The 13274-nt window shown below is 34.5% G+C and overlaps 1 long non-coding RNA gene across 1 annotated transcript; it reads left to right on the forward strand.

Moving 5' to 3' along the window:
* The first annotated feature begins 10557 nt into the window (after nt 1-10557).
* Nucleotides 10558-11685, forward strand: LOC134274698 (uncharacterized). Its single transcript, XR_009993683.1, has 3 exons — nt 10558-10819; nt 11107-11210; nt 11528-11685. It is a non-coding gene; the product is annotated as an uncharacterized LOC134274698 (long non-coding RNA).
* Nucleotides 11686-13274: the final 1589 nt, after the last annotated feature.

The raw sequence follows: 13274 nt of genomic DNA on the forward strand, positions 1-13274 counted from the left end.
AGGACCCTCTGATGTCTGAGTCAACCAGCATGGCGAACCCAAATTGAGTGTGATTTGTACTTTCGGGCATATACATTTTCATGGATTATTTATTGTGTATTCATCATGGGATTAAATCATAATACAGGTTTAAAGAAGATAATTTTACTGCATCTTTTCATACTAAAATTGATGCATGACATGAATCCGTCTAGAAGAAAACAGTCAGAAATATCGAAGCGAGTAGCTGAAATCCAGTGAGCCGAGTTTATCAAATAGGCATTTTAAGTCTATTTAGAGTGTAAGACCAGAAAAACTCATGATCCTTGAATGGAAGGGACCTAGGGAAGGGTTGGAATATGGTTTTTATTTCAAAGAAATCATGATCAGGGCATAAATCAAACTAAAATGAGTTTGGGGAAAGACACAGTTGAGTTCAAAGGTATCTGATTTTCAGAATATCACACTGAGATAAAAAGGATTTCTTAGAATCCATCTTATTTGGAACTGAAAGTAAGTAGGATAGAATGTAATGAGGTAAAAAAAAAAACAATTCGTATCTAGTTTTTGGGGCAGGAAAAGCTGTAGATTTTTTAGAAATCGAGATTTGAGTGACACTGGGTGTCAAAAAGGCAATCCCTACACAACCCTCATTTTTTAAAATAAACCAGACCTTGTATGAAAGAAATTTTCAATTGAAAATAATCGAATTCCTCTAAAAAAAACATTCGTCATTTTTACACCATGAACCACTCAAGATTTTTTTTGTTTGATCAAAATCCGTACACAGACTCCGCGTCTTAAAAACAATCCAAGATGGCGTCATCAGTTACAACAATGACGTATAGAAATGACATGCTTTATTTCTTATACTCTAACAAACGTTCCAAGTGTTGAATTGTCCTCCGGAATCGTAATCGATCGGCTACCAGAGCCATCCAGGGACTTTTCCGGTCTTCGGGGGGTAATTCATAGATTAGATTGAGACTGGTATTAAAAATCACGGATTTCTTTCTGACATTTCCACATATTTAAGGCCGTACTGAATACAGGTTTTCTCCATGGCATTTACTTCCTGCCACAGTAGAATCACTTTCTCCGCTTGGGGAAGATTAAGGAAACTGTAAGGCTTTCCAAGGTTAGATTCAACCCATACCATTTCAGGGGTTAGGGTTAGAGTTTCTTTCATTCGTCGACATAGAAAATGTAAAGTGACTAGTCTCCCCACGGTCGTAGGGTGTAAAAGCCTTAGGCATTGTAATCCTAAATCCTGAGTTGTTTCTAGGATGTTGGTGGCTTTAAAGAACACTTCTTCGGCTTCTTGGGGAGAGGTTGTTCGTGTTGCTATATCCATTGCATTAATATATCATACTCTGTTTAAATTAAAGAGTGGGATTGCTTGGACATGACAATTGATTATAAACAGAAAAACAAAATGTTTGTCTTATTCATATCACTGTTTTATTATTATTTATAATGACTTTGGATACACCAGTAGACTTACTTAGAGTAAGAAGGTGATAAGCGAGTGTAGGTTTTTCGAGGTGCATGCTGAGAACGTGCAGTTAAGAACGCGCTGAGCGGGTTTGGGTTTCTTAGATCTCAAATCTCATATATCTCAGGACTTAACAGATCTCAGACCGTGCTGAGCGCGTGCAGGTTTTTCCAGTTGGACTTGATTTACGCTCAGGGAAAAAGGTATAAAAAGCAGAGCTAAGAGTGTATTGGCCGTCATTTTCAGACAGATCTCGTTAGAATCAGGGGATATGTTTAACATAGCAGACGCAATGATGAATACCACAGACAATCCTAATTATGTCACACCTGAAGGGTATCTAGGACCCCCATGCCAGAGAATCAGGATCCTATAGGACTGGACGTCGGCATTATAAAGAAGACCTGAGTATCATCACCACCACGTTAGAGGGGATGGTAAAATTTCTCAACCGGGTAATAGAGAAACAAGATCAATTTGAAGGGAGAGTCGTGAGTGACTTGGGTTAAATGAGAAGTAAAATGGCCCGACTGGATGGTAAAGTAAGTCGATTAGAAAAGACAAAGGAAAAGGGACCAACATCCAGGATCAAGGAGGAGGAGAGTCCTCGAACACACAAGTTCCCAACAAAAACGAGAAAGACGAGTCCCGATTTCATCTGCCAAGAGTTCGAACACTGGGCGCCTGAGTGTCCGAAGAAAGACTTATGCTACAGATGTGGAAAATGTGGGCATTGGGCTAATCAGTGTGACTAAGATCAACCGGCTTAGAAGACACTACCCAAGCCCCAGGAGAAAAAACACAGTGCCCAGACAAGAGAGAACAAGGAAAATCTGATTCCAGTCACAGTGAACTAGGCTAAGAAAAGAAAACACAAGGGACAGCCCAAGAAGCTGAAACTTCAGAAGAAGAATTGACTTTGTATCTTTCTTAAATAAAAGAGGTTAAACTTCAACATGAACTTTTTTTTCTCTTTCAATCAGCTGGCGATCAGCTATGTTTTTAAAGTGTCAAAATCAAGCAGCCAGAGAGGCTGTGAACGAGTATAAGATGACGTCACAATAGGCAGCTCGACGGACTTGAATCGCTGCCAAGTCTGTGTATTCATAGTCTTTGGTTTTTCCGGATTTCAGGCCTCAGCTGAACGGCCTGAGATCTCACATCTCAAATCGGTTTTTCCAGAACTCCAGCCTGACATCTCACATCTCAAATCGGTTTTTTCCAGATCTCAAGCCTGATATTTCACATCTCAAATCGGTTTTTCCAGATCTCAAGCCTGAGATCTCACAAAATCGGTTTTTCCAGATCTCAGCCCCAAAAGTGCACTCAGTTGACCCGCCCATCCAGGCGCATTATACTACTAATAATACCAATATTGAGAAATAATAAAATCATTAATGCACAATTCATATTTTATACAAAATGTTGCATAAAGGAAGATAACTCTTACAGTTCCCTTCTTGGGGAAGGAAATCCTAACCGGTCACCCGTTCTATTTATTTAACGTTTTCCACTATTTCATTCATTTTAAGGACAACAATGTACACGAAAAATATTTATATAATTTTTTACATGATTGTCAAAAGAAAGAAAATTATATGAATATTATGTTAATTACTTTTCCATTTGATTCTTGTTATGAATAATTTTTAGATCGTATATAATGGCGTTTACTTGACAATATAATAAACATTTATCAACATTTGTACGTGGTTTCCTTCAAAAGCCTCATTGGCTTTGACTTGTCATTTAGACATTCAAGTGATTGACGTCTCTTTGGTGCCGGTCTGCTTAAAAAGACTCGGTCATATTATAGATATGATAATTTGATATGAGATTTTTTCTGACTGCAGCCGTCAATAAAATGCTGTCAAAAATAAACCATAGTCCAGGTAGTCACTTAAACCTATTATACATGTACAATTGAATTCATTCAATACATCTTCACGTACATAATCAGACAATATATTTTGTTAGTATTCAGAAAAGTTGCTGGAAAGTTATATAGTTTAGACCTGCCTCTTTTCGCCCCTCTATTATCCAACGAGTGACCTCGTTATGTATGCCAAAAGACCCCTACATGTTCCTGTCAATATGTTGGAAAGCTTGCAAATGGTCTCACACTTGACATTCTGTAGCTTGCAACGACTGTGAACTCGGGTAACACACTGAGTGTATGGGTATGACAACCCACATATACAATGCCTATGCAGAACCAGATGTAAGCTTGTACTGCTGCTCCTGAGGCATTCCAAATTTTAAATCAATCCTCTTTGAAGATTTCCTACTTTACCAATTAGAATCATCAACCCAGTCCTGCTCAAATCTATCAACAACCAGTGACTTTTTATCGACAAATATGGACATAGTTCCTCGATCCACAATTTACATCTTCATCAAAGATGATTCAGCATGAACATTACTCATATTCCAAACTTAAGCTCAGAGTTGTATCAGTAAATCTACAAAAAAGAGTCATTCCATCATATGTTAAAGCAAGCGGACCGAAATACAATCGAAGCTCAAGAATGATGACTAAGATCTGATATCTATGATCGTGAAGTCTTACCACTGTCATACAAGTTCATTGTAAGGAGGCCCCCTTTGGGTTGCGATGATAACTCGCTCCATTATACAGAGTACAGAAAATACAGCTGACTTCGATTAAAAAAAAAAAAATTTAACATCCCAGGCCTGAGTGATCATAATGCCATGTATTTTTTCGACTCAAACAACGTACCAGCTAGACCAAAAATACGACGGTCATCCTGCTAGTGGAAACAGGCAAACCTTAATTGCATGAGAGAAGACCTCGTGCAGCAAGTTCCTTATGTAGTTTATTTTTAACCAAAGCATCGTCTCACCTCTGGTTATCCTTGAAATGAAAGTGTTCGAATGCATTACAGAAACACGTGCCAATAAAGATGTATTCAAAACGGTATAGCCAATCCTCATGCCATAGAAGAATAAGACGGCTATCATGCCGGAAACGGAGATCCAAGTTCTGGCAAAAGGGTTAGACGATAACATGAAATTGACGCTGTGCTCCTCGACTTCTCCAAGTCTTCTAATGTTGTATACGGAAAAGAATATAATATTTTTGTGTACTTGTTTATGTTGGTGAAACCAAAGGATCACTTAATAAAAGAATAACAGGGCATTGATTTCAAATAAATATTTGGGTTAAACAGTTTAAACATTGAAACATATGGAGATACTTGTAACGAACAGTATACAAGATCAAAAGTCTATAAAAATATACAAAAATAGGAGCAGAGCAAACATGAACCCCCAAATCATCAGAGGTGCGATCACGTGCCATGGAGGAGTAAATATCCTCTTTTCATGATAAGGAAATATCGGGCAAAATCCGTCGTCAATGACTTGAAGACGGAGTTTTCTTGTATACGGAGTTGATTAATATCTATCAGTTGATTCCATATGCGCCCCGTGGGGATCCGGGTTAGAATAGGTCCTCAGTACCCCCTTGCTTGTCGTAAAAGGCGACTAAATGGGGCGGTCCTTCGGATGAGACCGTATAAATCGAGGCAGGTGTGACCCGATAAAGATCCCTCCCTGCTCAATGGTCGTAAGTACCGAGCATAGGCCTAAATTTGAGGCCCTTCACCGGCAATGGTGATGTCTTCATATCAGTGAAATATTCTGGAGAGGGACGTTAAACAGTATATAATCAGTCAATACAGATAATATCTTAGTTTAGTGATATTGGTTATCCTTTCATTTTATAAATGTTATGCTTCTAGACTTTCAAATGTGTTAATAATTCATAATTGCTGGACTTATTTTTCTGTGTGTATAGATATATGTAAAAAATTGATTTTTGGTCAATTTGATTAGACAGTTCAGATTGATTATTGATATCTTGCAATTCACGTTGGAGTTACAAGAGATATTTTTTTTATGAATGTCTGTGCCATTTTCACTCATTTTACTTTCGCACTGAAATGCATCTCAACATGGACATTTGTGTCATGCTAGACATCTTGTTCTTTACGCACCATTTTGAATAGATTCCAACATACTTATTTTGAATCTAAGAATTGCCAAGGGTTTCCTCGAACTTATGAAATCTAGATATAAGGCTTATTGCACGATATTTTTATAATTATGTTTTTTTTCATTACAGGATCCAAAGGGGAGAGAAATCAAAATGAAAACCAAAACTCACCAGAAATGTAAAAATAATTTATAATGTATTAAGAAACAAATAACAACTTAGTCTTTCCTAAAAATAGTTTAATAAAAATAGAAACTGAAACCCCCGTTTTCGAAGAATGTAAAATTTCAGTTTTTGCCTTAGATTTTTTTTTGTTTTGATAAGTCACATTATCTAAATGTTATTAATTGAGATAACGAACAATATTTAAGTTCAAAAGATGCTTTCAAATAATACAGATCACCAGCTGTGCAAGCGTGTGGACCTATAAAATATCATTTACAGTATCAGGTGCCATAGATAGGTTATCATCCCCTTCCGATTGGTAACATCAGCCGTGTGCTCCTATAAATGATTGGGTAAAAAGGAAAATCATTAGTAGATATTCACTGTGTAAATAGTCTAACAATTATTATGATAAACGTTTATCATCATTTACTTGTGTGATGGATCAAAATCGTTGTAATTGCTGATACTTAAGGTCATTATATCGATCATAGAACTTCTAAAATGATAACATTGAATGATACTATTGATATCCTTTTTTATCAACTTACCTCGATTTAGAAATTGTTCGTACGTTAAATCATGCACTGGAATATCGATCGAATCATCAAAAGAAAGAAACACCCTGTGGAGGTGACAAGTGTGATTGATTGTATACTGTTTAACGTCCATCTCCAGAATATTTCACTGATATGGAGACGTCACCATTGCCGGTGAAGGGCTGCAAATTTAGGCCTATGCTTGGCACTTACGGCCTTTGAGCAGGGAGGGATCTTTATCGTGCCACACCTGCTGTGACACGGGGCCTCGGTTTATACGGTCTAATCCGAAGGACCGCCCCATTTAGTCGCCTTTTAAGACAAGCAAGGGGTACTGAGGACCTATTCTAACCCGGATCCACACGGGGCGTGACAAGTGTGTATTGCTACGTTCATGAATGAGAATATAAAACAGATTGATCAGACTCTGTAGTATCTTTTAGTTCAAGGTAATTGGAATATTTGTATCTATATATGAATTGAAATTAGTATTGACGCGTTAAGCATAATTATCTTTATGAGTGGGTTCAGATTTGTTCAAAGACATTGATATTTCGTTAGTGTAAATGTATTGGTAATTGATTATATATGAAAACTTTGCTAGAGAATGGAAACAAAATACATGAATTAGTTTAAATCATGACTCCCAATTAGTGAGATCGGGTTACAAATGTTTACTTAAGAATGCATAGGAAAAATCTTTGAAAGATAATCTTCTCAAGAACAACTTGGTCAAAATCAAAGATCAAATTTTGAATTAAGCAATCATTTTTTACAGCAGGAAATTTTTTTATTTCTTTGGAATGTCGATGCTCTTCGTGCATGCTGTTCTACTGACCGTGAGTACATTTTCTCTTCTTTATTGCTTACTAGTAAATATACTTTTATAGCTCGTTTAATTAAGTTTAAACATCTCGTTTGTCATACAATTTTGTTGCTAGTTAGCCTTGATTGTCTATAGTCAGTAAATCATCCAACTATCAACAAAAATGACAGATTTTAAAAATGTGATTGTAACGTTTTTAAAGTTATTTAGAGTAGTCAGGGTTCACGTCTGATTTTCACGAATTCTAGAATATGTTGTAGCATAATGCATTTGTAGGTTCTCTTTACAGAAGATAATGTTTTTGTAAGAAATAAAAGGAGGACGTATAAGAGCATTTACTTGATTCAGAAATGCATTTTTAAAATTAAAAATTTTGACAGGTAGGTTTAAGCAAACTTATTTTGGTTTGCTGGTACAGGTGAATATTAAAAGTATTTAACACTGAAATATGATTTTTAAATAAATATTCCCTGGAAAGTGAACTTGTATATGTTGGATATTTGACATAGAATTATAACCAAATTCTTTGAGAATATACTAGTACTTATAATAATGAGCCTTACAAATAAACACAATGACGATATTGTTGACAGCTTTGTCTTATGGAACCAAAACACACTGTTCATGTAATTGTACTCTTTCGTCACTTCTGATTTTGTGAAAAAGAAAGGATAGATGTATTACATTTCGCTTTTTATTGTTCTTGCTAAAATACTTAATCCATTCTGACACGTGTTTTTTTTAACTTAACCTAATGTTTGACAAAACCTTTGACAGAATTCATACTCAAAATTACGTTTTGTTGCCAAGAAGCATATGGAGATAACGAACAGTATTCAATATCAAAGTCCATAAAAGAATACAAAATAGGAGCAGAGCGGACACGGACCTCGGACCTCCGAAACATGGGGGGTGGGATCAGGTGCCATGGAGGAGTGAACATCCCCGGCAGACCGGTCACACCCACCGTGTGCTCTTGTCATGATCGGGAAATAACGGAAAAAATCCGTCGTCAATTCAATGAAGAAATAATCGACTAACAATTAGTATGAAAAACGTCAGTCAGCATTTGACTTAGTTGTAAATTGTATTTGCTGACAAGGTCGTTGTATCGTTCATAAAACTTACGAAATGGTTACTTTAACCGAGACTGTTGATTTTTTTTCGTTTCATCAACTTGCTTCTCAATAATCTATCTCGTTTTTTTGAAATTGTTCATACGTAGAGTATGTTCTTGATATTAAGAAATCGGGACTCCATGTAAATAAGACCTTTTAAGGTCCTCGTTTTCATATCTGTTACCTCATTAGTAATTATGTGTCCAGTGGTCCTAAATTTGAAAGAAGATAAAGCACACTTTGAAGGAATTTATTTCAGATGTTCAATACAAATCAGATAATTTTCGTTAATTCATACAGCGAAATTGATAAGTCTAAGAAGGATATGGAAATAACGAACAGTATTCAATCTCAAAGTCCATAAAACAATACAAAATAAGAGCAGAGCAAACACACACCTCCGAAACATCAGGTGGGATCACGGAACCATGAGCATGCCCTGCCAACCGGTCACACCCGCCGTATGCTCCTTGTCATGATCGGGAAATATCATAGGTGGGATCAGGTGCCATGGAGGAGTGAACAACCCCTGCCGACCGGTCACACCCGCCGTGTGCTCATTGTCTTAATCAGGAAATAACGGGAAAAAATCCATCGTCAGTTCAGTGTATGAATAATGGACTAACAATTGAGATGAAACACGTCAGTCAGCATTTCACTCAATGATAAACTGTATTTGCTGACAAGGTCATTGTATCAACCATAGAACTTACGAAATGATGTTTTTAAACGAAACTACCGATAAGTCACAAAGCTAATCTGACAGGCATTAATTTGGGGTTAGTTGAAATTGTTTTAAAAAACATTTAACAACAAAAAAGTTTAATATTTCAAGGTCACCCTGCGTTTTTTAAAATGAGTAAAAATGACAGTGTGCAAGAATATCTGAACAATTATTTTAAAAAATCAGAATTTTTCTTATCCACTTTTGTCTGAAATTCAAACAGATAATGAAACTTGAATCCATTGCGTTCAAACCTCAAAACAAATTAAAATTAATAAGAAGAAAATTGAAAAGTTTATGAGAGGAAGAACCGGAATAAGGAATCCGCTACATTAAATTTCTTCAGGACAGCGTCCAATCCACAAGCCTGGTAGAGTAAAGGAGTTTTAGGGTTTAACAGAAACGTAGTGTTTTGTCGCACCAACAATATTCACCAGATCTTTCAACCTTTGACTTGTTTTATTTCCTTAACTTGAAATAACACCTTTTCGAAAGAAAAATTAGGTACAGGAAATCATAGGACTAGCATACGAATGGTCATATTCAGAAATATGTTCTAAAAGCAATTAAAAAGTTGAATAAAATTGTTAGAGACATATTTTTTTAATTAAAAGAGAATATTTAAGTGAAATCACCAAGACTTAATCACTGAAACGTTTTTGTTTTGTTGCTTTCCGAGGACAGATGATATTATTTATTGAAAGTCCCACGTATCCTTCATTCATCAATTCGTTTGACAAAAGCTTGTTTTGTATTAGGAAATGTTTTAACCCCTTCACTTCCGTACCGGTCAAATTGACCGGTGGCGCGTTAAAACAGGACTTCGCGAAAATAAGATCTCCGTATCTATTTTGTGGTAGCATGAAGGTATATAAGCTATATATCATCTTTTTGGAAATTTTCTCTACTTTTAAAATATCTAAAAAGATTATATCTTGATTGCCGGTATTTAATCGATTTTACGTTGTAAAGACAAACGAGACTTTTTGAAAATGGCGTAATTTTCCAAAGCGATTGCCGAATTTCCAGACGATTGACAATTTTTTTCCTGATTAACTTTATAAGAAAGCATGGTATATTCTTAAAGAATATTTTCTCTACTTTTAAAATATGTAAAAATTATTGTTATTACTTTAAGGTATATTTTAAAAACAAGAATTTTCTTGCACTTATGTGTTTTTTATCGATTTTATTCGTAATATTTAAACAAAGCTCAGTTTTACGTTTATTTCTGTGTTGAAATAGGGAAAACAAAATAAAGCTGGTAAAAGTAGAGAAAATTTCCTTTCCAACAAGCCCTTATAGGCCTTCTTCCGCTCAGTATTTTCTTAATTACGATAATTTGAATTTGTGACCTTTGCATAGTTTTTATGGAAAAATCGGTCAATATTTACATGTAACGTCAAGGTCGATATTGTTGCGTCTTACTCGAAACAACATATTCTTTTATAAGAATTTTTTGACCATTCAAATATATTTTTTACTGAAATAAATGCATAATACAAAAAAAAATAGATTTCAAAAAAAAAAAAATAGATTTCAAAAAACAAATATATACTTTCGTTCTGTCTTTTGTGAAGTGAATGTTGATTGTAATGATGTATATTTCATGAAGTGATATACAATATTGATGAAAATTGTAGATTTCCAAAACGGCGATCTTTACTAAAAAAAAATCAATCAGATTTTTAATATTGTTGTATCTTGTTATACTGTATACTTATTAATTTGCAATTTAATTAGATTTATATTTTACAATACAAAAACTCGCATTTATAAATAAATACGACTCATCACTGTATGAGTTGATACGAATTGAAATAAACACGTGTTTCCGCTTTGGTGTAAACATGATGGTGATCCGAAATCTGAACGTCAATTTTCATGATTATTTCACGACGAAGATCATCACATCAATGAATCAAATAATACGAACATGCCTTTGGTATTAGCAGGTGAGAATACGTGTATATTGACTGAAAAGTTTAAGTTTAAAACGCAATAGTTCACGTTCAAAGGAAAACTAAATGTACACATGTACTAGATCTTTATTTTTCAGTGTGCGTGTTTCGTATCGTTCAGCCAATTTTGCATTGCTTTTGAACTTTGATGCTCAATTTAACAATCACTCGTAAGTTCAAAGTAAAATCAAAGTTTTCATAATAATGGATAGTTGTTTGCAGTATCTATGTACCAGTGTGTACAGGTGTACATGACTACCACTTTCACATCGAAATTTTAGGGTGCTTTCAGCATTACAACAATACTTTCATCTGTGAATACCCACTTTCTAAGCCCACCATGAACTACGAAGGTTAATTAATATGTAAGGACACCAATGAACAGGTAAATTTTTGTTTTGGTATTGAAAATTTCTGTATTTCTAAAATTTAAAAAAATAAAGTCTAATTTCATTTGTGTCATTCTCATGATATCGCATTCATACAAGTTTATACACATTTGATTAATATTTTGAAAAATAAGTGTTCAAAACACATAATACTTATGATGCTTGATTATTCATACAAACACATTATTTAAACATGTAATATCTATCTGAATGAATGCTGAGATATGGAACAAACTGTTTTTATAGACTGCTGTTGTAAGTTCCAATCTGCATGAAGTATGTGGTTAGAATTTCCATTTTCTCAATTTTTCAGACACTTTTCAATTATCCTACATCATATACATGGGTGGTCAAACTCACTGGATGGTTTATCAACACTCCCATGCTCACGAACAGCCTTGCGCCAGGAATTTTGCCCTGAAGTGACATTGCAGTCTATTGTCTCCTTTCTTTTTACAACCCTGGCAGCCATGCAGGTATGAAATCTATGAAAGCCATGAAGGGACATAGAATTTTTAAAATTTATAAAAGTAAACCAAGTTCTTGATTTATACAATCCCTTCTCTCGGATTGACAATCTGTTTGACAAATTGCCAATTCATTCTCACAGATTACCAATTCGTTCCCTCAAATTACACAGTCCGTTACCTCAGATTGTATAATTCATTCTTTTAGTTTAAAAGATTCATTCCCTCGGAATGTAAACCCTTCCCATGATTTCGTTTAAATTATTTATCTGTACATATCGGATATGGTAATACATGTTTTAAAAATAGAATATTGAAGTATTTTACATCCTAACTTTTATTACATATTACGGTTCAAAATGAGAAAAATACATGAACATTTTCAAATCCATGTGCTAGTACTGATATTTGTACAACAAAAAATCTTAGAAGTTTTTGTGTTACTTGTATATAAGAATAATTGAAAGTCCTAGATAGTAAAAGTGAATATGGGTCCTGTGTAATCATAATATTTCTAAAATAAATATACGTTGAATTAGTTATGAAAGAGGTTAGAAACGACCGGTTGCTGAAACAAAATAAATAGAACGCACTTATTGATTAAAATGGTTGGATGTTTCTGTACATATATGTAATGAAATTCAAGAGCACAGATTTCCAAAATCATAAGACTGATGTTGTAACAAATCAAGATGTTGAATTATCAATCTGTGAAAACAAATTACCGGTATGTAATTCGAGATCTCAAATTATGAATCAAGGGGGCGAATTAGTAATCCTTAAGATCGGATTGTGTAATTCGAGATCTCATATTATAAATCGAGGGAACAATTTAGTAATCCGTGGGATTAGATTGTCTAATTCGATTCGATATCATCTTTTACTTTTTTGAAAAATTTACGTGTCCCTTCCTGGCTTTGTAGCAATCTTATGCCAGATTTTTTTTACATGTTGCGATAGCGTAAACAGAGGTCTGGCTTTAGTCAGATTGCCATATATGCTATTTGTTTTAGTTCAGTAATTTTACCATGGTGGTTTACTACAAGGTTTTTGAATTATCAGTCCTACAAACATTGACTTAACAATATCATTTAACTACTTGGATCACATAATGAATACAATTTTAATTTTAAAAGGAAAATCAAATAAATGTAGTAATTTTAGCATTCTTAATTTTATTTATAAATATAAATTTATATACACAATGACATGTATCTGTTTCAAAATACTAAAATCTTTTACAGGATAGAAGCTCATCACTTGTACTTGACAGCAAATAATAATGTCTTGGACAAGTCAAAGAATTTCCTCCGGTCTTACAGAGAAATGACAGTTGATAAAAGAATGGTGGACACAAAGTAAAAGTGCTCTTCAACATTTTGTTGAAGATTTCAGTCTGATTTGGAATTCATCTTGCAATATTTCTGTATTTGTATATTTGGATATAAGCGACAAATTTTCAACTTATTGACTAAACAGTTTTGCATTTGATATTGCCAATGCTATCTATTATTATTATTTCCCTCCAAGATAACATGTCAAGTCTTTATTGTACCCCTTAAGCTCTGTTATACCAGAAAAATCTTGTAATGA

Source organism: Saccostrea cucullata, unplaced genomic scaffold (genome assembly GCF_032062105.1).
Source record: "Saccostrea cucullata isolate Sc308-1 unplaced genomic scaffold, CSIRO_AGI_Scuc_v1 ctg7353, whole genome shotgun sequence".
NCBI lineage: Eukaryota > Metazoa > Mollusca > Bivalvia > Ostreida > Ostreidae > Saccostrea > Saccostrea cuccullata.